General features: G+C 41.6%; 1 long non-coding RNA gene across 1 annotated transcript; it reads right to left on the reverse strand.

The window, feature by feature from the left end:
- LOC117085148 lies at positions 1 to 22,802 on the reverse strand. The gene is made up of 2 exons (XR_004437817.1): positions 20,004 to 22,802; positions 1 to 800 (listed from the first exon to the last, which is right to left on the reverse strand). It is a non-coding gene; the product is annotated as an uncharacterized LOC117085148 (long non-coding RNA).
- Between the last annotated feature and the right edge of the window lie 3,528 nt (positions 22,803 to 26,330).

Here is a 26,330-nt window from a genome sequence, read left to right on the forward strand (position 1 = left end):
TTTTTAGTAGAGACGGGGTTGCACCACATTGGCCAGGGTGGTCTCAAACTCCTGACTTCAAGTGATCCGCTCGCCTCGGCCTCCCAAAGTGCTGGGATTACAGGCAAGAGTCACTGCACCCAGCAGGTTAAAGCCCTTCTAAGGACCTCAGGTTAAGAGCCCCTGCTCATTGAGTTTACTAGGTGGCCTTAGGGTTGATTTTACCATCGAAACCTTCTTCTTCCTATGCTACAAGGTTCTTTTACATGTTAAAATGTTAGACCCTTGGAAGGTAAACAACACAGACCATTAACAGTCAGTAACAACCATTAACAAACAGTCCAAGGATAATAACTATGATTCAGAACAACCTGCATAGAGTTGTTTGGCCACAAAATGATGAACAAGTGACATGTGGCTCTTGTAATTTGAGTTCGAGCAAGTTATTTTTCCCATCTGAGAAATTTCCCTATTTATATAATAAAAAGTTTCGACAGATTTCTAAGGGTCCTTTCACTAATGGATCTGTTAAATTAACCACAAGTGCTTCTCCCATTTTCAACTGTAATACAATTTAAAGCCAAGTCAACAAATGAAATATTTTTTTCCATGAGCACAGCACTTTTCCCATCCTCCATCTGTGAGTCCCAGTGTTCTAAAGACCGGCTTTGGTTTCTTATTCACCCAAGGAGTTTGTTAGAATAGTATGCAAAGGAGCCTGGCAGAATAATAAATGGATCCCATTACCCTTTAGTGGCTGTTCTTTTATTTATTCCAGGAAGACTCCAATCTCAATTCAATCTTCTAGTTCAGCAATCTCCCTAGGAGCGCTTGGGAATGAATGTATTAAGATGTATATGTAAACCTATTAAAAAGCAAAGCAAAGAATTTTAAGATGAAATGCCAGAATATGTTGGAATATTCTCACTAGAAAAATAAAATTTAGATTTTGCTATTTAAAACATGGAAGTACCTTTGTGCTAGATTCGTCTCAAGAGAAAAATTAGTGAATGAATAACTGTAGCTGAAATATAGTACTTTTATTGTCAAAATCATGGAGTAGGATCCCAGTCTGTATGCCCACCCTGAGATTTATTCATAGCTGGCAATGATGGAGGAAGAGTGTGGACTCAACAGGATGTCTTTTAATATGGAAGAAAATAAGAGTATCCTGGTAGAGGAACATTCACCCTAGGGACTGTGCACTCTTTTCTACAGCTTTGGCCAGACAGCAATGTATTCACATCAGTAGGGTGGGTCTAAGGGCCGCTCATGTTATCAGACAGCCCCTAGGTCCTGCACACAGGGCTCAGGCCTGATTTGTGGTAAGGCAGATGCTGTAAAAGAGCAATACAAGTCAAAAGAATAAGACAAGTTAAGGGCAAGGTGTCTGAAACCTTGAAGCCAAAGGCCTAGGCAACAGTTGGACATGATGTGTTTGTGACCAGTCTCTGCAGCTTTGATGCAGGCACTGGTGGTATTAGCAGCTGTTGTGAAAGCTTGGGTTGAAGACATGCTGCTTCAGAAATCAAGAGTGATCGAGGAACAAGCTGAAGGCAACAATTCCAAGAGGACAGGTTCTAGAACATACAAGATGTACCTGCTTCTCAGTATTCTCAGAATGATTTGGAAAACTTGGAAGGGTACTTGAGAAAGTCTGGAGTTTTCCCCTGGTAAAGCAGACAAAGCTGCTTTACTTTTCATATTCCATGGCATTTTATGCAGAGAGCCACCCTGTTTTCCCTCAAAATGGTACAGCCTGGAGAGCTGAAGTGCCAGTAAGGGAAGCCAAGTAGAGCTTAGCACAACAGTGGTCAGAAGATAATTAGAACATGGAAATCTTTGTTCGCGTTCTAGCATTTCAGGCCCACTGTCCAAATTGACATTAAATATTCAAACTGAGACCAGCTGCTAGATTTCTAAATCTCCCTCCTCTCTGGATGCGCTACTTCTAAACAGATGCTATAGTTTGTACAGATGCCTTTTTACAGAAACACCTGGTGACTGTCAAGGAGTTGAAATGAGATTGCAGACACACATCCATGTAAATGATACTTTATACCCTTGGGCTTGAAATGAGGGAAGGGTGGGTAGGTCAGTTTGCTGGTTAATTAACACTCTCCAAGTCATGGTTATTATTGTTATGTAGTCTGTAATTTGAGAATCTGTACTTTATACAACTCAACAACAACAAAAAACAAACAAACAAACAAAACAGCTGAAAAATAGGCAAAGAACAGAATGGACATTTCTCCAGAGAAGACATACAAATGGTCAATAAGCACAAGAAAAGATGTTCAGCATCACTAATCATTAGGTAAACACAAAACAAAACCACAATGAGATTATACCTCACAGCAGATGAATAGATCAGCAACATACAGTATGTACATACAATGGAATATTGTTCAGCCATAAAAAGGAATGGAAGTCTGACATGTGTTGCAATGTGGAAGAACCTTGAAAACATTATGCTAAGTGAAATACACCAGACCCAAAAGGACAAATCTTAAATAATTCTACTTACTTTGAGGTACTTAGAGGAGTCATTCATAGAGACAGAAAGGATGTTGCCGAATGGTGGTTGCCAGAAGCTGAAGGGAAGGAAATGGAAACCTAGTGTATAATGGGGACAGAATTTCAGTTTGGGAAAATGGAAAAGTTCTGCAGATAAATGGTGGTGATGGTTGAACAACAGTGGATGTGAATATACTTAATGCCACTGAACTGCATAATTAAAAATGGTTAAAATAGTAAATTTTATGTTATGTATATACCAAAATGTTTAAAATGTACTTCTCTTCCTTTTGACATGTCTTTGAACAATGATCATGCATGTTGGTTGAGTCTCTGACTTTTGCTGGCCCTACGCCATTTGTTGAGATGGATGCCCTGTCACCAAGATGTGGCTTAAATCACACTGATGAATAAGGTTTACACTTCGAAGGCTCTCATTTGCAGATGTGACTAAGTGGATTCACATGATCCTGTGCAACCTAGGCTACCACCAAGTGGCAGAGAACAGGAAGAGACAAAGAAAAATTAGACAACAATGTCAAAATGTTAAGCCCCTGCTGTCTTGAGTGGCTGGAGGCACCATTAGAGGCTTGGAGCCTACTCCAAGGGCCAGGTATTTTGTCAACAAACTTCTTATCCTGTTCAGTTCTCTCTCATAGATGCTGGCTTCATATACGCAGCACATGTGGTTTACAAGAAAGAGAAGCAACAGCAAAAACTCCTCACATCACTCCATATGTTAATGAAGCCCTTGTTTAGAGAGGCTCGAAAGGGAAGGAAGTCTATAATATGTCTTCCTTGAAAATTCTTTCCAGGCCTCCTCCAACCTTAGCACTATATAGAGATGCCAAGCGTGTAACCAAAACACCTCCTGTTTTCAATACATAAACTTATGTTTCTGGAGGTGAAGCAAAGCTTTTATAGGTAGTAAATTCTAAAATGTCTCACCTTTTTATAAAAGGAATATTCAATGGCATAGTCGATATTGTCCACACTTCTATGGAATACGAAAAATTTTATCTGGTTCTTTTCCAATATCCACTGCTTTCCTATTGGAGACATACCTAAGTGACACCACCAGACCATTTTCTTTTAGGTTCTATCCTCTTTACAGTGGCCAAGTTGGAAATCAAAAGATCTTTCAATAATAATAATGTATCATATTTCCTGTCATGTAGAAACAACATGCCATATTTCCTATCATATTGAAAAATTCAGGTACCATAGCAAAGTCAGTGAGGAACTATTTTATCAGCCTGAACCGTAAAGTTCTTCCTCCCCGTAGGTAACTCTACTGTTTAAGTCAACATACCTCACCATCAGATGTCTGTGGCTGCCTAATCCTTTACCCAATGCCCTCTCCCATTACAACGTCTAACAATTGAAAAACAGGCAGAAGAGTTATGTAGTATAAGTTTTCCAACATGAGTAATTGTGGATTGATGAGGACAACTGGTCAAAATGCTGCATTTGATTCCCTGTTCCATGATTTGAAGGGTTAGTGAACAACATCCCACCATACTGTGTCAGACACAAAAGTGAACATAGAAACTCATCTCCTTGGTCTACTACAAGCCAAAAGACAGGCTGTGAAACTTGCAGGCCCACAGAGGCAGAAGAAAGGAGAAAGGAGGGGAGGGAAAGGGAAGAGAGGTAAGAGGTGGAGGGGAAGAAAGGAAGCATGTGTGAGCAATGACCTTTGGTATAGTCAACCCAACAATTATTACTTTGGGATAATAGTCTATTTTTAAAACATAATTTCACTGAGTCAAGCAGTAGGCTGTGAGGTGTAGACCCATTTGGCTATGTATTATTTCCTACTGTGGCAGGCAATATTGGTTGGGTGACCCAAATGTTATTTCCAGCCCTAAATGTCTTACCTGCATTTTCAAAATTGCTCTAAAAGCTAAAATTTGATCCCCCAGCCTGCCATGCAACTAGGGGTGGCCTTGTGACAGCACACCTCCAGACAGTGAGATATGGAAAATAGTCCCTGGGGAGAGTGTCTGTGGTACACAGAATAATGACTCGCAATGTTGTTCACATTCTAATCCCTAGAACGTGTGAATATGTTACCTTCCTTGGCAAAAGGGACTTTGCAGCTGGAATTAAGGTAAGGATATTTCAACGGTGAGTGATATGGTTTGGATGTTTTGTTTCCTTCAAATCTTATCTTGAAGTGCAACCTCCAATGTTGGAGGTGGGGCCCAGTAGGAGGTGTCTGGGTCATGGGAATGGATCCCTCATGAATGGCTTGGTGCTGTCCTTACAGTAATGAGTGAGTTTTCTATGAGTTCACATGGGATCTGGTTGTTTAAAAGAGTCTGGCACCTCCTCCCTTTCTCTCTTGCTCCCTCTGTCACCATGTGACACAGTAGCACCCACTTTGCCTTCTGCCATGATTGGAAACTTCCTGAGGCCTCACCAGAAGCCAAGTAGATGCTGGTGCCATACTTGTACATCCTGCAGAACCATGAGCCAAATAAACCTCTTTTCTTTATAAATTAACCAGCCTCTGGGAATCCTTTTTAGCAATGCAAATGGACTAATACAGGGGGAGTCTCCTGGATTATCCAGGTGGGTCCAATGTAATCACAATGCTCTTCATGTGGAAAAGGGAGGCAGAAGAGTCAGAGGAAAAGAAGTGGCAACAAAAGCAGAGTCAGAGTGCTGTGATGTGAGAAAGACTCAACCATCCATTGATGGCTTTCAAGACAAAAAAGTCCCACAAGCCAACAAATGAGGGTGGCTTCTAGAGCTGGGAAAGGCAAGGAACTAGATTCTCCCCTAAGGCCTCCAGAAGCAGGCCAGCCCTCCTAACAAAGGACCTCCTGTATCCAGAACAATAAGTTAACAAATGTGTATTGCTTTTAGCCACTGTTGTTTTGTGTTAAGTTTTATGATAATTCATTACAGCAGCAATAGGAAATGAATACAATGTCTTTTACCAAATAAACACACTTCACCCTTTTCCTTCTCCCTTGTTGCTCCGTGGCATGCAGACATGGAGTGGATGGAAGCCACCTCACAATCTTGAAGCCATTTGAACGAGGATGAAGCCTTTGTGCTTGGGACATCAGAGCAGAAAAAAAAAGAGTCTTGGTTCCTGATGAGACACCAGCCCTCAGATGCTCATCCCTGAACTTCCTGTTACACAAAACAAAGGAAATGTGTTGTGTTTAAGTCACTATAGTAGGATTTTATGTAGTGGTGTGTCAGAGCTGACTCTCATCAACTTGTGAAAGGTAATTGTTAAATTTTTCAGAACTTTATAGTCAATTGTTAAACACAGACATTATTAAAAATTAAGTTGTGGAATCTTACAATTAAATTATATTTAAAATGAAGGTTGTAAATACTCAAAACTCATTGCTTCCTAAATGTTTCACAAAATGTACTATTATCTATAACTGTGCTCTAGTCTGTTATCTCTGCTCTTGGGTTTATGTGCATCTATTGTGTATGAATGGTGGAGATATCATATGTCTTCATTGCTATAGACCATATACTAGATACTATGTATCTTCCCAACTCTGTATTCAGTGACATCACATTGATAGCTTGAAATCAGCCTTGGTGGGAGTATTTACTTTACAGAAATCAGTGAATGCTACAAATCAGAGCTTTATTTTTCCCCCAGAGAGTCCATTATTAAACATTTACTGGCCTACCACTGGCTTATTGTTTCTGCAGCCAACTACATTCCTAAATGATGCATCCATAATGGTTTTTAAAGTCTTACTAAATGTGCTTCTTGTAGTAACATAGCCACAATTTGTTAATGCAAATAATATTTATAAAAAGTTGGATTTTCCTAGTTTCTCTTTTAAATAAACATTTAGGTACCAGGCACAGGGCAAGGCAGCCTCTTTCTTATTCTGCCTCACATAATCCTTGATATTTTCCTGAAAGGTAAATATTATAACCACATTTCACAGATGAGGAAACCAGTACTCAGTCATCCAGGGGTATGCTAATAATCTGTGGCCAGTTAGGGGTGAAGAGAGGATTTGAACTTGCTTTTGCCTGATTCAGAAATCTGTGCTCATTCTCTAGGGGAAAGAAAAATATGTGTTTTGAACATGGTAGGGGCTAAACAAATGTTTGTTGAGTCATTTAAACAAAAGATAACTCTTCCAGAGTGTTGAGGAACCCAAAATGCTCAGCTCATGTGCAAGGCGGGGTCCTCACCATATGTGCAAAAGACATTGGCACCAGGCTGCTTTTCCTGAACATCAAAGAGATCCCTGAAACGCTTATGGTTAGAAGATTGAGTTTCATAAAAGTATTAAATTTATGTTTTTTGAACAGCATCACTGGGGGAGGCACCGTGGTTACAGCTCTCTCATCTTGAAAGAGACAGAGAGTAATTTCCTCCTTTGCTGGTTGTCAGCCTGGCTCCCAATCATTCCCCCCAGAGCTGGCGGAATTTCAATGACTCTAAAATTAATCTGTTGGTCAGAGACTCTGTCCAGTGCTTGAAATTCTGGGAGCTTTGCTGTGGTCTCAAAGTCAGTGACTGGGATGAGAGGTCGAGAGGTCAAAGGTGAAGTAGCAATTCTCTGTCCATTTGGGAAATCTCTGACAATCCTGAAGACATGTTTCTCCCCTGGTTTTATGATGAGAAACCCACCAAATTATTCTGAACAAGAGTGTTGAGTAACTAACATAGAATTGCTAGGCACACTCATAGGATTTTAAAATGAATTTATTCAACATTTATTTGAATTCCTAAGGAAGACAGACACGTAAACAGATACACAACATGATGTGTGTAGTTACAAAGAGATGTACAGGCTACTAGGATCACCCAGAACCTGGAGCTGACTAAGCCAAGGGAGGTGAGAAAGGAGAGATCAGGAAAAACTTTCTGCAGAAGATGCCAGAGGTTGGGCTTATAGAAAAAAAAAAATGGAGCTGGATGGTGAGAAAGTAGAAAAGGTGATTATAGAAAAAGAGGAAATGCATCTAATAAGGAATAAACTGGTCAAACTACAAGTAGTTCAGTGTCACAACCCATCAAGTGTAAGACACAGAAGGCAGAAAGATGGCTAGAGGAGTAAGCCAGGAGAGAACCTGGACATCATACTAGGATAACTGGACTTTATCCCACATGCAATGGGAAGCCACTGGAAATTTTAATTAGGGAGTGGCATAGCCATGTTAGTGTTTAGGAATCATCCTAGAGGCCTCGAGATCCATTAAGAGGTCATTGCACAACAATAAGCAATGGATGCAGACAAAGGGCATAGCTGTGGTGGGAGGGGAGAGGGCTGGCATAGAGATTCAGGAATATTTGTTGACTGAATCATGAAGACATAGGGATTGAGGTTAGAGCTAGCCCAGAATAACTCCTGCATTTCTGGAATGGGCAACTAGCTGGATGGTGGTGCTATTAATTAAGCACAGGCGAAGGAGCTGATCTGTGTGGGAGAGGAGTTATAGGATGAGTTCAACGTAAGTTGTGTGTATGGCATTCAATTGGAGACGTCCAACTGCAAATAGATGTATGAGTTTTCACGGAGGATTCTTCTTGATTTGTCTTTGAATGCAATGTAGAAAAAAACATTGGTACACAAAAGGCTCTTGACAAGTATTTGTAAAATGGAAGGATGGAAGCCTGATTGTAGGAGAAGGATGAGGTAGGAGAAGGGTTAGAGTTAGAAATAGAGGTATTTAGAGTTAGCAACTCACTGAGTTGCTGGTTAATTGTATGTATCAACTTGAGAAGGATAAAGACGCCTAGATAGCTGGTAGACATTATGGGGGTGTCTCTGAGAATGCTTCCAGAGAGAGCAGCATTTAAGTAAGTAAACTGAGTAAAGAACATCTGCCCTTGCCAATGTGGGTGGGTATCACACAATCCACTGAGTGCCCAGATAGAACACAGAGGCAGAGAAGAGTGAATTTACTCTCTCTCCTTGAGCTGGGTCATCCATCTTCTCCTGCCCTTGGAGATACTGGTTCTCAGGACTTTGGACTCCAGGACTTATATCAGCCACTTCCCAGTTTCTCAAGCCTTAGACCAAATTACACCACTGACTTTCCTGATTCTCCTACTTGAAGACAGTAGTGCCTTGGTATGTCTCAGCCTCCATTATCACATGAGCCAGTTCCCATAATAAATCTCCTAGATTATCTGTCATCTATCTATCTGTCTAATTGGCTCTGTATCTCTGGAGACTCCTCAGACACTGAGAGTAGTTGAAACTGAGAATGAATAAAACTCCAGAGAAAAAGAGAACATCTTTTGGATGAGAAGTAAACCAAGAATGGGATCCTTGAGAGAAACAATATGTAAGTAAAGGCAGACATGTGCAAGGAGATAGAGACTGAAGACACAGAGCCATTGGAAAGGAACAGAAGCCAAGGATGAAGGGATATCATAAGATGAAGAAGTCAAGTCTTAGGATATAGCCTGAGAAAGGTCAGTATAAGCCCTCTGGGGGCATTTGCAAGGGCAGTTCCCATTGACTGAAGGGGACAGGAGCCGGGAGACCCTGAGATGCAACCCAGGGGTGAGTGGGGGGTGGGGTTCTGGGGGTAAGAGGGAGACTCAAGGCCAAGCGGGTAATGTTTTAAGACAGGAAAGCCTCACACCTGACTGTAAGTGTTTAAGAGTTGAAAATACAGGAAAGAAAAGGGGTTAAATACTCTATAAGACCTCATACAGGCAGGAGACTGGCAATACACGTGGAGGTAATGGCCTGAGACAGAATGAGTGATGCAGCTTTGCCTGAGACTGAGCAAATACAGGCTGGGCATGAAGACTCATTTGAGTGTAGAGGACGGAAGCTGCATCATTTACCATACCTAAAAAGTTGAGGAAACCTTCTATCTCCAAAAATAGGAGAAAAGTTGTATAATTATGACATATTTACTCAAAGAAACATTTTAACTCATTAAAAATAATAATTATGAAACTATTTGGCCATATTTAAAAAGGCATTATAAACTGATATGAAGTGAAAAGGATGGAAGATTATAAATACAAGTTCTAGAATAAAAATATTAATAGCAACTGTGAGGTATAACCGTGAAGGTATAGTGGTTTGGTGGGTGCTTCTAGTGCATTTTTATTTTCTACAATTTTCTTAAATTTATTCTGAAAATTCTAAAAACCAGTTAAAATTGGACTGACTCGATAGTCAAATTGTCCATCTGCAATAGTTCTCATTCTTTTACATGAATTTATCCAAGAATCAGAGCTTCAGGCAGCACTTCCCTCTAAAGATTTCTCTGGAAATCTTTCTCCCGTTCTTCAAGTTAACACATGATGAAATCTCTTTCGCCTCATAAGTTTCTCCTCACCTTTTCCTTCACAGTCCTTCCCCTGGAGAACATGAAGGCTGCCCTGGCATGAATACAAGCTTTTAGTCGGTGCGTCCAGAGACCTGTGGCCAACCCACAGGAAACCTGTTCTCACCACAGGGCAGGTGGCCCAGGTGCCAGTCAGCCCTGAAGTTAGCCTATGTTCCATTTGACACTTTGTTTAATAAATGGCTTTTATTTTATTTTTTTTTTGAGATGAAGTCTTGCTCTGTCACCCAGGCAACACTCTAGGCTGGAGTGCTCATCACAACCTCCACCTCCTGGGTTCAAGTGTTTCTTCTGCCTCAGCCTCCCAAGTAGCTGGGATTACAGGTGCATGTCGCCATGCCTGGCTAATTTTTAAATTTTTAGTAGAGAGAGGGTTTCACCATGTTGGCCAGGCTGGTCTTGAACTACTGGCCTCAGGTGATCTGCCTGCCCCCACCTCCCAAAGTGCTGGGATTACAGGCGTGAGCCACTGCACCTAGCCTAAATGGCTTTTATTATTATAAAAGTGTCTAGCACATGGAAGAAGTTAAAAAAAAAAAAAAAAAAAAGAGTAATACTACGTCTTTTTACAAAAGCAGTACAATTACAATCAGGAACATAGATTTAGTCTCCAGAGTTAGCAGGCATTACAAGGTTGTTCTCAAGTTGTCTTCTATTTTAGAGTCAGAACACTGACTAACACCGACTAAACTAAACTGACTATGACAACTTGTGGAAGTGTTAGAGACCTTAACAGCCAGCAGTGAGAATAAAACCCTATAGTGTCAGAGTATAAAGGCTATGACAAATTGGAGAGAGGAAGCATATGATAGAGACTTATGCAGGGAAATCTCCCTAGAGCAGGTCAAATATTTGAGTTTGGCTGCAAAGAAGAGCACTGTGACACTTTTTATCAATGGCACTCATCATCTTTTGAATATCTTTCCTACTCTATGGTAATTTCCTACATTACGAGTCCCATCTCTTCAAGTTCTAAGCCAGAAAGCTTCTCTTCCCAGGCTTCCTTGCAGTTAGGAGGTCAGCACATGACCTCAGCTCTGTCCATCAGACATATTCCTTCTATCCGGAGGGAACGATGTGAGTAAGGAGGTACCATGCAGAATCAACTTCAGGGTGAGAATAGCAGCATGTGGCAGAGGCAGTTCAGCAGAGGGGCAGAGATCTTAGAAATAGTGCCCCACATTCATGTGTGGTGCCAATTGTGGTATCTGGGCCCCACTACCATCAGATTGCAGCTGTGAACCATGGAGGGGTGTGACGTGAGCGTTCCTGCTTGCATTATCCCTGAGCACGGCTCTCTGGCCCTCCCAAAGACTCTGAAGGCAACCAATTAATGCCTTCTCTGTTTAAAACACAGTGGATTCTGTTGTTTGCAACTGAGATGCCAACTGATGCAAAAAGAGAGTGCTTCCACTGGAGCACAGCTCACACTTCACTGTGTTGTGTTTTGGGATAATATTTAGAAAAATGAACTGGGTTTTTATTCTCATACTCTTATTTACATGTGTGCCTTCCTTCTTCATATTTCATCAAAAGCAGCATCAGGCAGTGTCCATTATTTCAGGGAAATCATATGGAAAAAAAAATGGCCAAAAAAGTGTCTTTTTAGGTTTTCAGTGTTAAGATCCTAGGTTGTGAAAGAAATTGGTAAGATTCAGCACAGATAACAGATTGAGGAGAAAGCAAAATGGGCAAAAGGAACTACACAGAAGTGCATACCTGCATGATAAAGATACTCCAATTTAAGAAATTGTAGTGAGTCAGAAGGAAAGTGAGGAGTGCAGAGAAGTGCAGTGTCTCTGAAAAAGGCTCTGGGTTTGATTCTTGGAATGAGTCCCAAAGACACTTTGCTGGATCTGAAAGAAAGGGAGATTTATTCCTCTTCACCTGGATCAGAACCCAGGGTAGCAGCAAGGTCTGAATATAGACATAGTTGTGGAGATGTCTCAGCAATCAGACCGAGACAACTCACTGATTTTTTCAAGTCCAACTGCCTTGGTAGCATCAGAATGATACACATGTGTCCAAGAGTGGCCCAGGGGTAGAGGACAGAACTGCTGGCTTGAAGGAACCTTACTCAGGCCAATGAGATCTCTCCAAGGCAACCTGTTCAGACCAGTGACTGAGGATGAAACAGTATAATGGGGGTGTCTCTGTGGATGCTGGTGAAGATGGATGCCTGTGAAGACCAAATGGACCTGCCTGTTTATAATGCTTCCAGAACTTGTTCGTGACCCTGGGAAAATAAATGAGACAGACCACACAGGTACAAGAAGGGCTTCAGACAAAAATTAAGTTTATTGTAGAAAAATAAGAGAATATTTCCTTCATTCCTTAGTTTGTGAGTTTGTGCACTGAACATTACATGGTAATTTGGGTGGGAAGGTAGAAGTGGAGTTAGCTGGCAAGTGTGGAGGCAGATGGCCAGACAAAACTTATGTTTCATTCCTAATCAAATGCCCTCATTTTACAAACCAGTAAATGGAGGGCCTGAGAGACGAAGCAAATTGTTCATAATCATATAGCAAACTAGAATTTGGGTCTTCTAACTTTCAGGCCCACACTGTCTCCCAAAATAGTTTGTTGAAGTTTTTCCAAAAGCAATAGAATGGGAGTGCCATGCCCTAGGTTGTAATGAACCAAAACACTGGTTCATTGAGCCATTTCTCCAAAGTGCAATTGCTTGGTGTCTCAGCCTTAAGGAAAAAGTCTTTCTGGGAAAGCAAAGCTAACAGTCTCTACACTTCATCCTTTAGTTACGTTTGAGGACAGGTAACCAGTGCATCGCAATGGTTGCCCTGAGGAATTTTCATTTCTAGAGTATACCTGCATAAGGTTTGGTTCAAACAAGTGATGGCCTGGGCCTATGAATATCAACTAATTCTTTCAGCTCTGTGGCCACTTAAGAATACAGGGTTTATTCTTAAGGCAGGACTGTTTGTGAGAATCCCTGCTAATGAGTCTATCTTGAACTCTTGATCCAAGTGACACAGGACCATTTAATAATCTAAATTATTGTGTTGCTTAGGACTATTTTAGTTGCAGTGATGGAAACCTGCCCTGAACTAGCAAGCCTATAAGCTTTTCACATGGATGCTGGGTCTCACAGAACTTAAGTATAGATATATGTTTGAACTCCAGGACACAGTGGAACCAGGCATTTGAATGCCATCAAAAGCTCTACCTCCATCATTCATTTCTAAGCCACTGTGTTATTCTTAAGTTCTGTAATCCTAGAGATGGATTCAGCCCTGAGCTGACCACCTTGGCTAGAGAGGGTAAGTCACACTGGAGTACTTCTGCTTTTGCTTCCATTTAAGGATGAGGTAGGGGCAGAGAGGACCACTGTAGGCACCAAGTGCTAATTTTACTATTTATTAAGTACAGGGCTCTGTGCTAGGTTCTGGGAGAGAAGGGAAGCAAGAGAACCAAAAAATTGAAGAACCAGATTCTTCCCTCAAAGTGTCTCCCACTTTAAAAGGGAAAATGACATAGTATGGCCTGACAAGTGCCACCACTACGATGGATAGAAGCACGAAAACCAATCTTACACAGGGCTTGGATTCTGAAGTTAGCAAGCCAGGCAAAGAGTCCTACAGCCAACTATGTATGCCCAAAATACTTGAATCACACCCAACACAAGATATTCATGGCATGAGTGACAAGCAGGGACCAAAACTGACTCAGACAACTGAGTTCCACATCTCCCACCTCTCATTCCAGGTTATATTGTTCACTGAATAGACTGGAAGTCAAAATCATCCGCACTATTTATAGCAGTCTCTCTCCTCACTCTCTTTTACTATGTGCATGGAGTTAAATCCACAGGAGTTAAAAATATATGAGATGTGACTCATTAACTTGGCAAAGCCATGCAGCATTGAGCTTGGGAACTAGGATCCAAGGCCAGGGGTGCGTAACTTTTCAGTCCACAATTCCAGCCTTTACCCCAGGCAGTATTCCAAAGTTACCATATCCCCCATTATCTAAGTCATTTAAAGCTGGAGGTTCTCTCGGGCTCTTCCTTGGGAATCCCTGACCCCCACCCCAGGAGTAGTACAGAGCTCAGCTCAGGTGGGTCCACATGAATTGGGCTGGGATAGTCTGGGCTGAGCTGAATTGAGAGGTCATCTGGACGCGCACAGAGGGATATTGACTCCAGGGCAGCTGGTGGGATGCCATTCATTTTCCTAGGTTGTATATGCTATGAAGAGCTTATCAAGGGGATGTTTACAAATGGGGGACCTTGCTGTTTTTAACAGATTAACTGTAACATATTGGTTCAGTGACCTGACAGCCCATTTACATGAAGTGTTAGTTTACACTTGACTCTTTCCCTGCACAGTAGGCAGATAGAGAGGCCACCGGGTTGACAGGGAGGAGGCTGGCCAAGCCCAGAGCTTCCATTAAGCAGTTAAGCATGGGCTCTTTGGAGTCTGGCATAGCCTTGAATACAGCCAGACCTCACACTTCACTCTTTCCTAAATAGTGATAGAAAACCTTCCACCCAACCTTGCCTATGACCCTTTCTGAACAATTCATGCCAAGGTTCCTGCCTAACAACCCAGAGGAACATTACTGTTGTTGCTTTGATCATGTATTCAGGTCACAATCATGTCAGACAAGCCAAAGAGACTCCAGGGCAGGCCCATTATATTTTCTGATCTGGACTAAAACAATCAGCCCTCTAGGAAGCTTTAGTTTGTTAGCTTTGCTTTCCCAGGAAGACTTTTTCCTTAAGGCTGAAACACCAAGCAATTTCACTTTGGGGAAGTGTCTCAACTTCAGTGCTTTGGCTCTTTGCAACCTAGAGCATAGCGCTCCCTTTCTATTACTTTTGGAAGAACCTCAGTAAACTATTTTGGGAGGCAGTGTGGGCCTCAAAGTTAGAAGACCCAAATTCTAACTGACATCCATTGTGCCCTAATCTGTGTCAGCTGCTCTCATTTCCTTGCTCTCATTTAATCTCAACATTACTCTAAAAAGTAGGTATTACTCTCTTGATTGTGTGGATAAGAAAATGGAGGCTCAAAGAGATGAAATTTACCAAAATGATGCAATGTACAGGTAGCAGAACTGGAATTCAGACTCGGATCAGTCAGATTTGAACACGTGTTCTTTTCACAATACCACATGGCCTAATCCAGATATCCTAAATTTTCTAGGAGGAGATGTTTGTTGTTTCCAGAACCCTTGTGGTGATTGGGCTGGCAGTGAAATCCAGCTCAATTTTTAATCATCAGTGAGCATAAAAATCAATTAGGGATCTTGTGGAAAGTGCAAACTCCCAGAGATTTAGAGACTGTGGATTTGTAGTTTAGCCCAGGGATCTGTATTTTCAACAATGAGCAGCTTCACTGATTCTAGTGCTGGTTGACTGGAAAGCATTTCACAACTTTAGGGGGTATCATTCACTCCAGGACTGCAGGGTCTCAGTGGGAGGGGTTATCCATTCCTATCCCATTGCTTCTTTCAGATTCTTTTGGATGTTCACCCAGTAGTCATGGTCCTCTTTCTAGAACTGCAATCTGGTTCAGATGTCCTGTGGCCATGTGCTTCAGTGAAGGCTTAAATGCTCTTTCTCTCAGAAGGTGAAACTTGGATGGTCTAAACCAATGGTTCTCAATCTTAGATGCACAACAGAGCTCCCTGAAGTGTACACATGTTCACACACACACACACACACACACACACGTGTGTAGAAGACCCCACATAAACCCAATTAAATCAACCTCTAAGGGCAGAACCTAGACGTCTGTAATTATTTTAAAAGGTGTCCAATTTGTTCTTAGCTAGAGTTGAGAATCACTGGCCCTGCCTCTTTCCCTTACCACTGGTCTGGGATAAACATTTGATAAAATTCTGGCCCAAAAAACTGATGAGAGGTCTTCTGGGAGGTGGTGCTTTGGGGAAATTCATTTCCTGTCTTTGAAAGAGATGTGAGGATAGAATGAGCCATCTTTCCTCTTTCTGACTTTGCATTTTGTGATTTAAAGGTGTGATGCCTGGAGTTATTGCAGCCGTCTTGGGATCATGAAGGAGCCAACCTAATAGCCACAGGCTAAGGATGGCAGCAAAGAAAGAAATGGGAACTTGGTGGCAACTTGGGGCAAGTTAATTAAACTACTCTGCAATCACCTTACCCTGAGCATATGTTTTATGAGAAGTGATTTATATATATATATATATATACACACACATATACATATATACATATATATATACACATACACATATACATATATACATATATATATATATATATTTTTTTTGAGACAGAGTCTCATTCTGTCACCCAGCTGGAGTGCAGTGGCACAATCTTGGCTCACTGCAACTTCCATCTCCCAAGTTCAAGCAATTCTCCTGCCTCAGCCTCCCAAGTAGCTGGGATTACAGGTGTGCACCACTATGCCCCTAATTTCTGTATTTTTAGTAGAGATGGGGTTTCACCATGTTGAACAGGCTGGTCTCGAACTCCTGACCTCAAATGATCCACCAGCCTCAGCCTCCCAAAGTGCTGGGATTACAGGCGTGAGCCGCTGTGCCCAGCCAATTAATATTCTTAAGACATGTTAAGTTGGATATTATTATTTGCAGCCAAAATAATCTCAACAGATACAGCTACTAATGAATTTCACCTGCTTACTGCCTGCACTATTTCTAAGAGCAGCATAAGTACATCAGCAGCTGGGGCCCACAGAACAAGACGACCTAGACTCAGTCTTGATGGCCAAAAAACTTTAAGTTCAGTGAGCCCTGGGCACTGCCATTAACCAGTGCCTTGAGAATTATTTCAATAATAACTGTGACATTTATTATGCATTCACTTCATGCCAGGTATTGTACAATGCAAAGTGCTATAAGTAAGTCATCTCATTCCATCCTTAAAATTACCTAGGGAGATATGTATTATTATTCACATTTTACACATTAGGAAACTGAGAACCAGAAAAGCTAAGGAATTTGGCCAAGGTTGTATAGCGCATGAGTGGCAGAGACAGGATGCCAACCCCAATCTGTCAGACTCTCAAGATATTTCTTGTGGTGACCATGTCGTTTCATTTCCCTATGACTTATGAAGCTCTGTGTGTTCACACATTCACTGAAGTGCTTAACTCTGCGAATAAAAAGCATTCATCATTGTAATCCTTAATGGAGATAACAGAAATATTAGCAAAGGCCGAAGTGAAAACAGTTCAAGTGAGGCCTACTTTTTTACAGGCCAAAGAATGATTTACTTTATCACAGCAAAGAATTTTATTTGACGAATGCATACTTTATCATCTCTGGTCTGCTGAAAATGTAAGTTTACATTTTCCTAGCCATAAAATTAAAATAATTTTGGCTCCAAAAAGTGAAAAGAAATCTCATTCTAGGTTCAGGTCTTTCTCTGGAAATTCGAATGCTAAATATGAAGGCTGAAAAAATGCCATTTCTGTCAGGCAGGACAGACTTGAGTCAGTAAGGTCAGGGTTCAAAATCTGGTTCTGGCTCTTGCTGACCGTGTGACCTCGGACATGACATTTCACTCCTCCAAGTCTCAGCTTCCTGATCTGTAAGATGAGAATGACAACTCTCACTTCAGGCCTGGATGGGGATTAAATCAGACACTCTGTGTAAGTTGCCTGGCAAACTAGGAGTGCTATCAAGGTTGGATGTTCTTAAAATATATACAAAGGGTCCAGCATGGAACCTGGTGCGTAGCAGCTACTTGATAAATCTTTCAGCCCTTCCCTCTATCTTCCCTTTTCTGTTCCTCATCTTCAGCTGTCTTCAGGGGTGGGCCTCCAAGGACAGAAGCAAAACCAAACAGGATGAGGTCCTTCTGTACTTGGTTGTGAAAGGAGTAATGAGACAGCGTCCACATCTTGGTTTGCTCCGCATTCTGGCAGCTTACTACAGCATCATCCCTACACCCTGACCCTACATAGGGTAGCTAGCCAGTCTGCTAGTGGGTCACCTGCCAATTGGAAGACAAATTCGAGAAAAAGTCAGAGGATCAGAGTAAGGGACAGAAGAAGGGGTAGAGTGGAGTGAGAAGAAATAGTTAAGTTGGCTCAAGAGACAAGCGTCTCTGGGAAGCTGGAGAGAGATACTTTTCCACACCCAGGTTAGAGCAGATTTCCACAAGGGAGGGAATATTTCAAGGGAATCTGGATTGCTAGTAAGAGAAGCAAAAGACAGGGCCTCAGCAAGGATTTCCTATCCATAATCAAAGGGGAGCCACGAGTTCTCAATCAGGGTTGGTTAGTCAAAACTGTACTCCAAGTCCCATTGAAAAAAGCAGACAGAAAAGACCAGCAGTTCACATACTTGTTTAGAACTGTTGTGTTTTCAGTTCCTTCCCCCTATAATTAGAACTTCTCCTCAGCCCCATGAAGTTGTTAGGGCAGCCACCATGGTTATCATCCCCATTTTATAGATTTGCAAACTGAAGCTCACTGCTGGCAATATTTTCTTGGTCAAATAATGGGAAGGTAGATATAAAGATGAGTTTGTCCAGTGGTTCTTAAAAGAACCCAGAGCCCTGTATCTGGTGAGGATTCCAGGTGATTCTGATGATCAACCAGGTTTGGGGACCATTGATATCACTCAACAAACTCACTGCAGAAAGAAACAGCCTGACAGAGGTGGAGGAATCTGCCCAAGGTCACTCAAATGAGTGGCTGAGACAAGTTTAATCCTTCAGCTTACTGTCTCCATGACAGAGCTCTTGCCAGCTCACTCCATAGGCTGTTTAGTTACTCATGACAACCTACAATATAGGTTGTATTCATTCAATAAACTTTTACTGGGGACATCTTTGGTGCCAGGTGCCAGATTCTTGGCCTTAGAAAGTTCATGGTCTAAAAGAAAATGGGACAAGTAGCCTCATGGCTGCAGGATGGCATAGTGGTACTACCAGAGAAGGAGGTATGATATACAAGCGAGGGGGTGTAAGAGGCGTAACTTCTGACAAGCAGGCTTCAGAGGAAGGGAGAAAAACATCAGGAAAACAAAGGCTCCTTATATGGAAGGTCGGTTACCTTTGTTTTAATAAGCCACTAGTGTGCTGTGACTTTATACAACTCAAGTTAGAATAAACGATTTTGAATGAAAGGTTTCTAAGGATATTTACTGGGTGTAAAAGAAACAATCTGACATTACTAAAATATGCTCAGACCAAAAGAGAGGCACCAGGAAGACGTCCCTCTAGGCATGGATCTTCACGACCATGCAGAGATCATATCTGCCTCTGCTCACGATTATTGACAAAAGTCAGTTCTCATCAGTGCCGTGTAGGAGACCAGACAGGTCAGCGCACCCACTAAACTTAACATGCAGAATTTACTGTTTCTACTGTTGCCAAGGTCACAGGGAAGTGCACACTTTCATGTGCAATTAGCAATATAAGTTAGGACAACATTTCTGAAGGACAGTTTGGCAAAATTTATGAAGATATAAATTACTTTGAAAATACTCTTTGAACCAGCCATTCTACTTCTAGGAATTTATCCTGAGGGTAATTATATAAAAGAAAATATAGAAAGATATACATAGGGTGTTCAACAAAACATAGGTTCTAATAATAGTAAAAACTTGGGGAAAAGGGAAACGTCCATATATAGAAGAATAATGAACTAAATTATCATAAGACTATATACTTGAAAACCATTAAGTCAATAATAATGATGGATATGTATACTTAGGGATGTGGAAAAATGCTTGTATCACTCAGTGAAAAAAGCAAATTTCAAATTAGTTATTTAATATAATGCAACTCATGTGTAAGTATAGCTTCTAGATATGTGTATTTGTATCTAGAGAGAAACCTGGAAGATGGCTTTTAACCAAAACGTCAATAATGTTGAGCAGGAGAGGGGGTGATTCTAATTTATTTTTCTGTGTATTATTTTACAATATTTATATAATCAGAACAAATAATAGGATTACTTTCATTGGAGACTAAAATTTTTTTGCTGTTTATTTTATTCTTGAGCATAAAGTTTTCATTTTAGGATACTAAAATTTTTGAAGAGATTAGTCCTAAGCAATAGGAAAATCCAACCTGATTTAATGAGATTGAAAATTTTCATTCTTTATTTTTATGGGCTCCTTTTCTAAATATATACTTGTGCAATTGATTTACATATTCAGTCATGAAAACAGTTTGTTTGTTCACTTGAAACTATGTAATAAGCACCTACTCTGAACCTGGCAGAGGGACACTGAGGCATGAGGCATATAACGTGATGGGTGAGAAGTCAGGCAGACCTGGATTTGCATCCCTGTCCTGTCACTCACCAGTTCACAACCTCAGATGGGCTATTAAACTGCTCTGAACCTCATTTTCCTCATCTGTCAGAGATAATACAAATAGTATTAGTGATCTATTGCTATGAAGCAAATTACTCAAAGACTTAGGGGCTTACAACAACACTGATCATTTATTATCTCATAGTTTCTTTGGATCAGAAATCTGGGGGCAGTTCAGCTAGATGTTTCTAGCTCTGGGTCTTTGGCGAGGCTGCAGTCACATGAAGGCCTAACTGGGGCTGGAAGATCTGCTTCCAAGCTGGCTGTTAACAAAGGACTGGCAAGTTGGTAGTGGCTGTTGGTGGGAGGTCTTCTCTCCATAGCCATCTCCACATTGCTGCTTGAGTGTCCTCACAGCACGGTGTCTGGCTTCCCCCAGAAGGGGCAATTCAAGGGACCAAGGAGGAAGTTGACAATGCCTTTTATGACCTTGCCTCAAAAATCACACACCACATCTGTAAGTATTCTACGGATGGCAGGTTAGCTCTGATTTAATGTGAGAGGGGATTCACAAAGGTGAATACCAGGAGGCAAGCATCATTGGAACCATCTTGAAGGCTGACTACCACTTATGTGAAATGAGAAAATGCTTACAAAGAGCTCAGTGCACCCGTAGTGCACCCATAACAGATAAGCCATAGTGATGAGAAAGAGTGCATATAACTGAATTCAACAAATAGGTCCCAGATCCCTGCTCTTGTCCAAAGTCCTGTTTTCTTCAGACGAGGAAACTGAGCCCAGAGAGGTTAAGTGGTTTGACTAGTCATACATGGAGTTGGTTTTTGAGCTAGGAAAAAAAGCAGGTTTTCTACCTTGCCCTATCCAAGGTCTTTCTTCCCCTAGAGAAAATCTCCGCAAAGATGCAGATGAGGAACCACTTGTTAGAACAAAGTGCTCACCAGAGTTGAAGATGAACAGATGTTTTAGAAAGAAGGGTAGCGAAGCTGTTAAGAGGATTCTGAATTTCAGGCTGAGGAATTTGTCTTCCTTTGATGGGAAAGGCAATAGGGAGCCACTGAGGGGGTTTTGAATGCAAAAGTGACCTAAACACAACTATGTATTCAGCAGATTGTGGATGTCTCTAAAGAGAAAGGCTGTTGGAGAAGTCCAGGCATCTAGGGACACAAGCAGCAGTAGTGGGAAAGGAGAAGGGACTCAAGAGTCACAGTATCTAGCAATCATATCCCTGTGCAACCTGTGGATTCCAGATTAATTAAGGATTAAGGGACCAAGTCAAGAGGTTTAGGTGAGGGCAGCTAAAGAGCTGGTGTACAGGCTGTGCCAGTGATCTCTGCCCAGTCTATGGCCCTGAGTCAGCCTCAATCTACCATGTGGGAGGCCTAAGAACATTCAATATGACTTGGAAGACGGGCTTTAAAACAAATAGTCTGCCTTTCCTCTTGTTTCCAGCTCTCCAGCATGAAAAACTGATGCTACAAAGGGCTAGGCAAAATGGAATGTATGTGGTTCTGAGCTCAGCCCAAAGGGCCCTCCTCTACTGAAAGTCTCACTTCCCAGGAGAGAGGATGCCACGATGTGAAGGTTGTCACACTCAAGGTTTTCTCTCCAAGCCTCATCTCCTCTATTAAATCTGTCCCCCCACTCCTCTTTAGGTAGAACTGACCTGCTGTCTGCCCTGAATACACATACCACAGATGAATTCTCTCCTGACACCTCGAGTGCCACGATGCTCTGCTAACTCACCTGCTTCCTCCTCCAGCCCCAAACCTCCCTGAGGGTAGATGCTGTGCCTCCCATGTTCCTAGGGTCTTCCTAGCCTGAACACTATGATTTTGCTATCTGAAAATATTAGACAAATACTTTTCTCTCCTAATTTCATCAGCTTTACATTCAGAAACAGGTTTACAGTCGCAAGGGTTGTAACCTGGGCTCCAGAGGGCTGAATCCAGTTCATCCATAGGGCTATGAATCCAGTCCATCCATAGGGTCCTACAAACCATAGGACCCTGCCAACCATAGGGCCACCAGTGTTGTAGATTTATCACCCATTTCCAGGACAGTAAAGTGCCTTGTTTTTAAAAAGAAATAGTAAGACGATTTTCTAAAAGAAGGAAATAAAATGAGAAAGAAACACATTTTTTCTAACTGGCACAAAAGCTCTGTATAGGCTAGTCATGGCCCTATCCATATATAGTTTTTAGCTGGTCAATATAACTTTAAAAAGTGAATCAAAATGACTTTAGGCAGGGACATGGTCTCCAGTTTGTCAATCCTCACCACTCCCTATGGTCTGATACTCTTAACCTCTGTTATATTTATTTACCACCTAGCCCCAGAAGGCTTATAAATTTGCAACCCTGCAACATGATATGAAACCTCATAAAGCAATCCCTTCCATCTTTGGGAAGCAAATGTCTTCAAGGTTCTTTATTAGGCTGAATGGAAATCTTCCCATAGCCTCTGTCTACCCCTCTTATTTCTGGGGTACTCTAGGTCCTATAGTACCAACATGTTTTTCTAAAGCACACTCTCTTACTTATTTGAAGACTATCAGCAGAGTCTGTGTGAGGCCTTCTCTTTTCCATATTAAACATACTGTCTTCCTTCAACTATTTCCTGACATTGAATCCCTTCACTATAATCCGAATGTGACTTATTATCCCCTTTTTAAAGAGGGGCATCCATACAGGCATGGTCTAATCCCTTGCAATTCAAAGTGTAATCCAAAAGCCAGTAGCATTTGCATCACTTGGGAGCCTGTTACAAATGCACAACCTCAGACCCACCCCACACCTACTGAATCAAGATCCACAGGTGATTCATATGCACACACCTAATTAATGCAGGCTAAGATTATGCTAGCTTGTGAGAGCAACTGTGTTACACTGTCATCCCTGTTTCCTGTTATTTGAAATTCCTGTTTTTTTCCCACACTTACTGCTAAGTTACATCTTGTATTAGTTTGATTGCAGCATGTGACAACCAGATTACATTTTAATGAGTTACCCACATGCTTAGACTATGAATTTGTGGGCAAAACACAGATCATATTCATCTCTATTTTGGGTACCAAGCAAAGGTCCTAGTACACAATAGGTGCCAATATAAGAAGTAACAAAAAAATAAAATAACACTGGTCTAAATGATTTAAAAAAATAATAATAACTCTCTGCTGAACAGTTCAAGGCATGGCTGGATCCAGGGCTCAAAGATGGTGACAGGGACTTGGATCATCGCCGCTTTCCACCTCTGCTTTCTTGGCATCAGCACCATCCTTGGTCCAGCTCTCCCTTGTGGCCTCAAGATGGCTGCCAGTGTCACTCAGAGCCACAGCCTTTCTCATTCCAGTCCAGCTGGCAAAGAGTCTTCTGAAAACTTATGGGGGTAAATATTTCTTTATTCTTTCCTTTTTCAGACACCTTAGCAAATGTCTCCTCCAATTTCATTAGCGATGATGGAGTTATCAGTTCATTTCAGAGCCGACTACTGGGGCGAGGGGGTTTAATATCCTAATGGGTTTATTTCAGTGAGGACCCACTCATGAGGAGCTAGAAGCAGTTGAAAATTGAGGGGAGCGCTCTATCAGGAAATTAGGAAACTGTTTGGAGAGGTGACATGTGTGCTGGGGAGGTGACCCATGGATTCTACCATAATGTTCAACAGGTCTGCATTTCAGTTTCTTTTAAATCTTGCAACTGTTGTTCAGGATATCCAAGATTACAGCAACCACTAGCACAGGTTATGGCCAGAAAACTCTTCTATTTTTAAATGACACACAAACTCTTCTGCGCTATCACATTCTTTCAGTGATCAACTTTAAAGGGCCCTGGCTTACCTCCTCCTGGAGTAATAGAGGAGTCACAGGAGTGCTGTGGGCCACTCCAAAAACCACTCCCAAGTGGTTCGCCACACATAATAGAGGGTGCACTTGAAAGGCAGCATCCAATGACCAGTTCTGGTTGAAGACTTTTGTGTTTTTCAAAAGCCCAATAAGCAGCAGAAGTGACCACAATGTGTTTGAAACTCTATAGCATGCGTCTTCAGGAGACAAAGTACCTAAAACTAGATGGAAAGACTTGTAATTTTTTAAATTAAAAACTATAGACAGGAGAGGTAACAAAGTAAAATAAGCATGAATCCTACATTTCTGTTTCAAAAATAAAACCCGAGGTATGGGGAAAATTGTAATATGGAATTCAGAAATCCGCTTTGGCCATATGCTGTACTGCATCTGCTTTCCTTGAGGCAAAAGGCTCTCAAGGACCAGTCATGCTCAGCTGGGAGAGACATAACGCCAATGAGACTGAAGGCGGGCAAGAGGGTACAGAGGGGAAACTGCTGTTTCATCTGAGTGATCAGAGGGCAAACTTCCCACCACTAGCCCCTGTGGACACATGCTACTGGTCAAGGTAGTCACTGTGCAAGGGCAGATGGACCACACAGGCCCATCGCCACTTCTCAAAAGAACAGCTTAAACTAAGACCTATTTAACTCTCAGGAAGCACATGAGTTATGTGACCTTCACAAATGGAAGGCAGCCTAAAACCAGTACCAGCATAGTCCATTCTGTCACAGAAACATTTTGTGTAGCACCCCGCTCTACCCCTTACTGAAGGAAGGCCTTTCGTATAATCACGTAGTCTCAGCTTAAGTTTCCTCTATGAGAGGAGGCAATAATTCCCCTCTCACAGATGGGTGTGAAAATAAAACAGTCCATGTAACAAATGCCTAGAAATGTCCAGGCCAAAGAACGCCTACTAACATCATTTTCTTCCCTGGCCCCTGCTCAGTCCCACGCAGTGCTCCAAGTTTATAAACACACCACTAAAAAAATTTGGTCTCGTAGACCTTTTGCAATTTCTCTCTGAAATTGCAAATTGAAATTCATACACGTGTTAAGTCATACTTCATCGTACTGCAGTAATTGTATTGGAAGGAAAAATTTTTTTTTTAAATCCTTCAGTTTTCACATAGATGGAGGTAAAATCAACACAAAATGACCAAACGGATCATGGCCTCACCTTTTACTAAATGTAAAGCCTTGGGCAAGTTTAGTTTAATAGAAGGCTTCAATCAATCACAGCTTTTAAAATAGCAGCAACAACAACAAACATCCCTCCCACTAGACTGTAAAGTCCTGAGGGTTGAGAGCTCATTTGTTCAACTTTATATTCTATTAACATCCCTAGTCAACTGGCCCGCACATATCAGGAAGATACGCTGCAATAGCTTGAAGGGTTTATCACTTGAAGGGTCTAAAAGTCTGCCAAATTATAGAATGAAAAATATAAAAATCAAAGTAGAAAGAGGTTGGACCCACTAACAAGTAGAGTTTTCAAAATCTTTTCTTAATTAATTTTTTTAAAATTTCTCGGCCTAGAGACAGATCTATCAAGTCTAGCTCTATGATTTCATGATCTCTGGCAAGTTACTTTTTCTGTCCACACTTCAGTTTCCTTAGCCACATAAGGAAGTGAACAAAGTTTTCCAAAATCCCTTACACCTCTAAAATTAGGTATCCAAATTTCTACACACACTTGTGGCAAATCCATGACAAAGGCATGCTGCCAGGCACTGTAAGAGACATGAGAGCGAAGAGACCACAGCTGCCCTTCAATGAGCTCATGGATTATTAAACAATTAAAAACAGGGGCACAAATAGCAGTGATTCAAGGCAGAAAGGGGCAGTGGCTATCAGAGAGGTACTGATGTGGAACTGTGAGCTGTGGAGACAAGGACTGGCTTTGTGGAGGTGGCTTTTGTTCATGCTTCAATGTAGCAAATATGGAGCACCAGTCATGCCAGGCACTGTACCTTAGCACACACAAAAAAACCCCACACAACTATGACCAAGACAAACAGAGTCCTGCTCTCACAGTGCCTAAAGGTTGGCTGGCAGGAGGTAGACATTTGGAGAAGGGGGAGGAATTCCCAGCAGAGGGACCTGTGGAGCAAAAACAGGAAAGCAGAGCATCACAAAGCAAATAGGAATGAGTCCATAGCTGTGTTTGCAGACGAGTGATGATGGTACAGTGGAGTGGCATGAGAAAAGGTAGAAAGGTGGGAGGCAGCTGATGTGAAGTCCCTGAAATGCTAGGCTATGGAGTATGGATTTTAATTGGTCCAGCAAAATAACCTAACAATTCTAAGTGACTGACTATACATTAAACTTCGCAGAATCACTAATTTTGTATCCAAATACACACTGCCTTTCTGTAACAAAAAGGAAGACGTTTGAAAGAAAATTGCCAAAAGAA

This window comes from Trachypithecus francoisi, unplaced genomic scaffold (assembly GCF_009764315.1).
Source record: "Trachypithecus francoisi isolate TF-2019V2 unplaced genomic scaffold, Tfra_2.0 Lachesis_group1, whole genome shotgun sequence".
In the NCBI taxonomy this organism is placed as follows: domain Eukaryota; kingdom Metazoa; phylum Chordata; class Mammalia; order Primates; family Cercopithecidae; genus Trachypithecus; species Trachypithecus francoisi.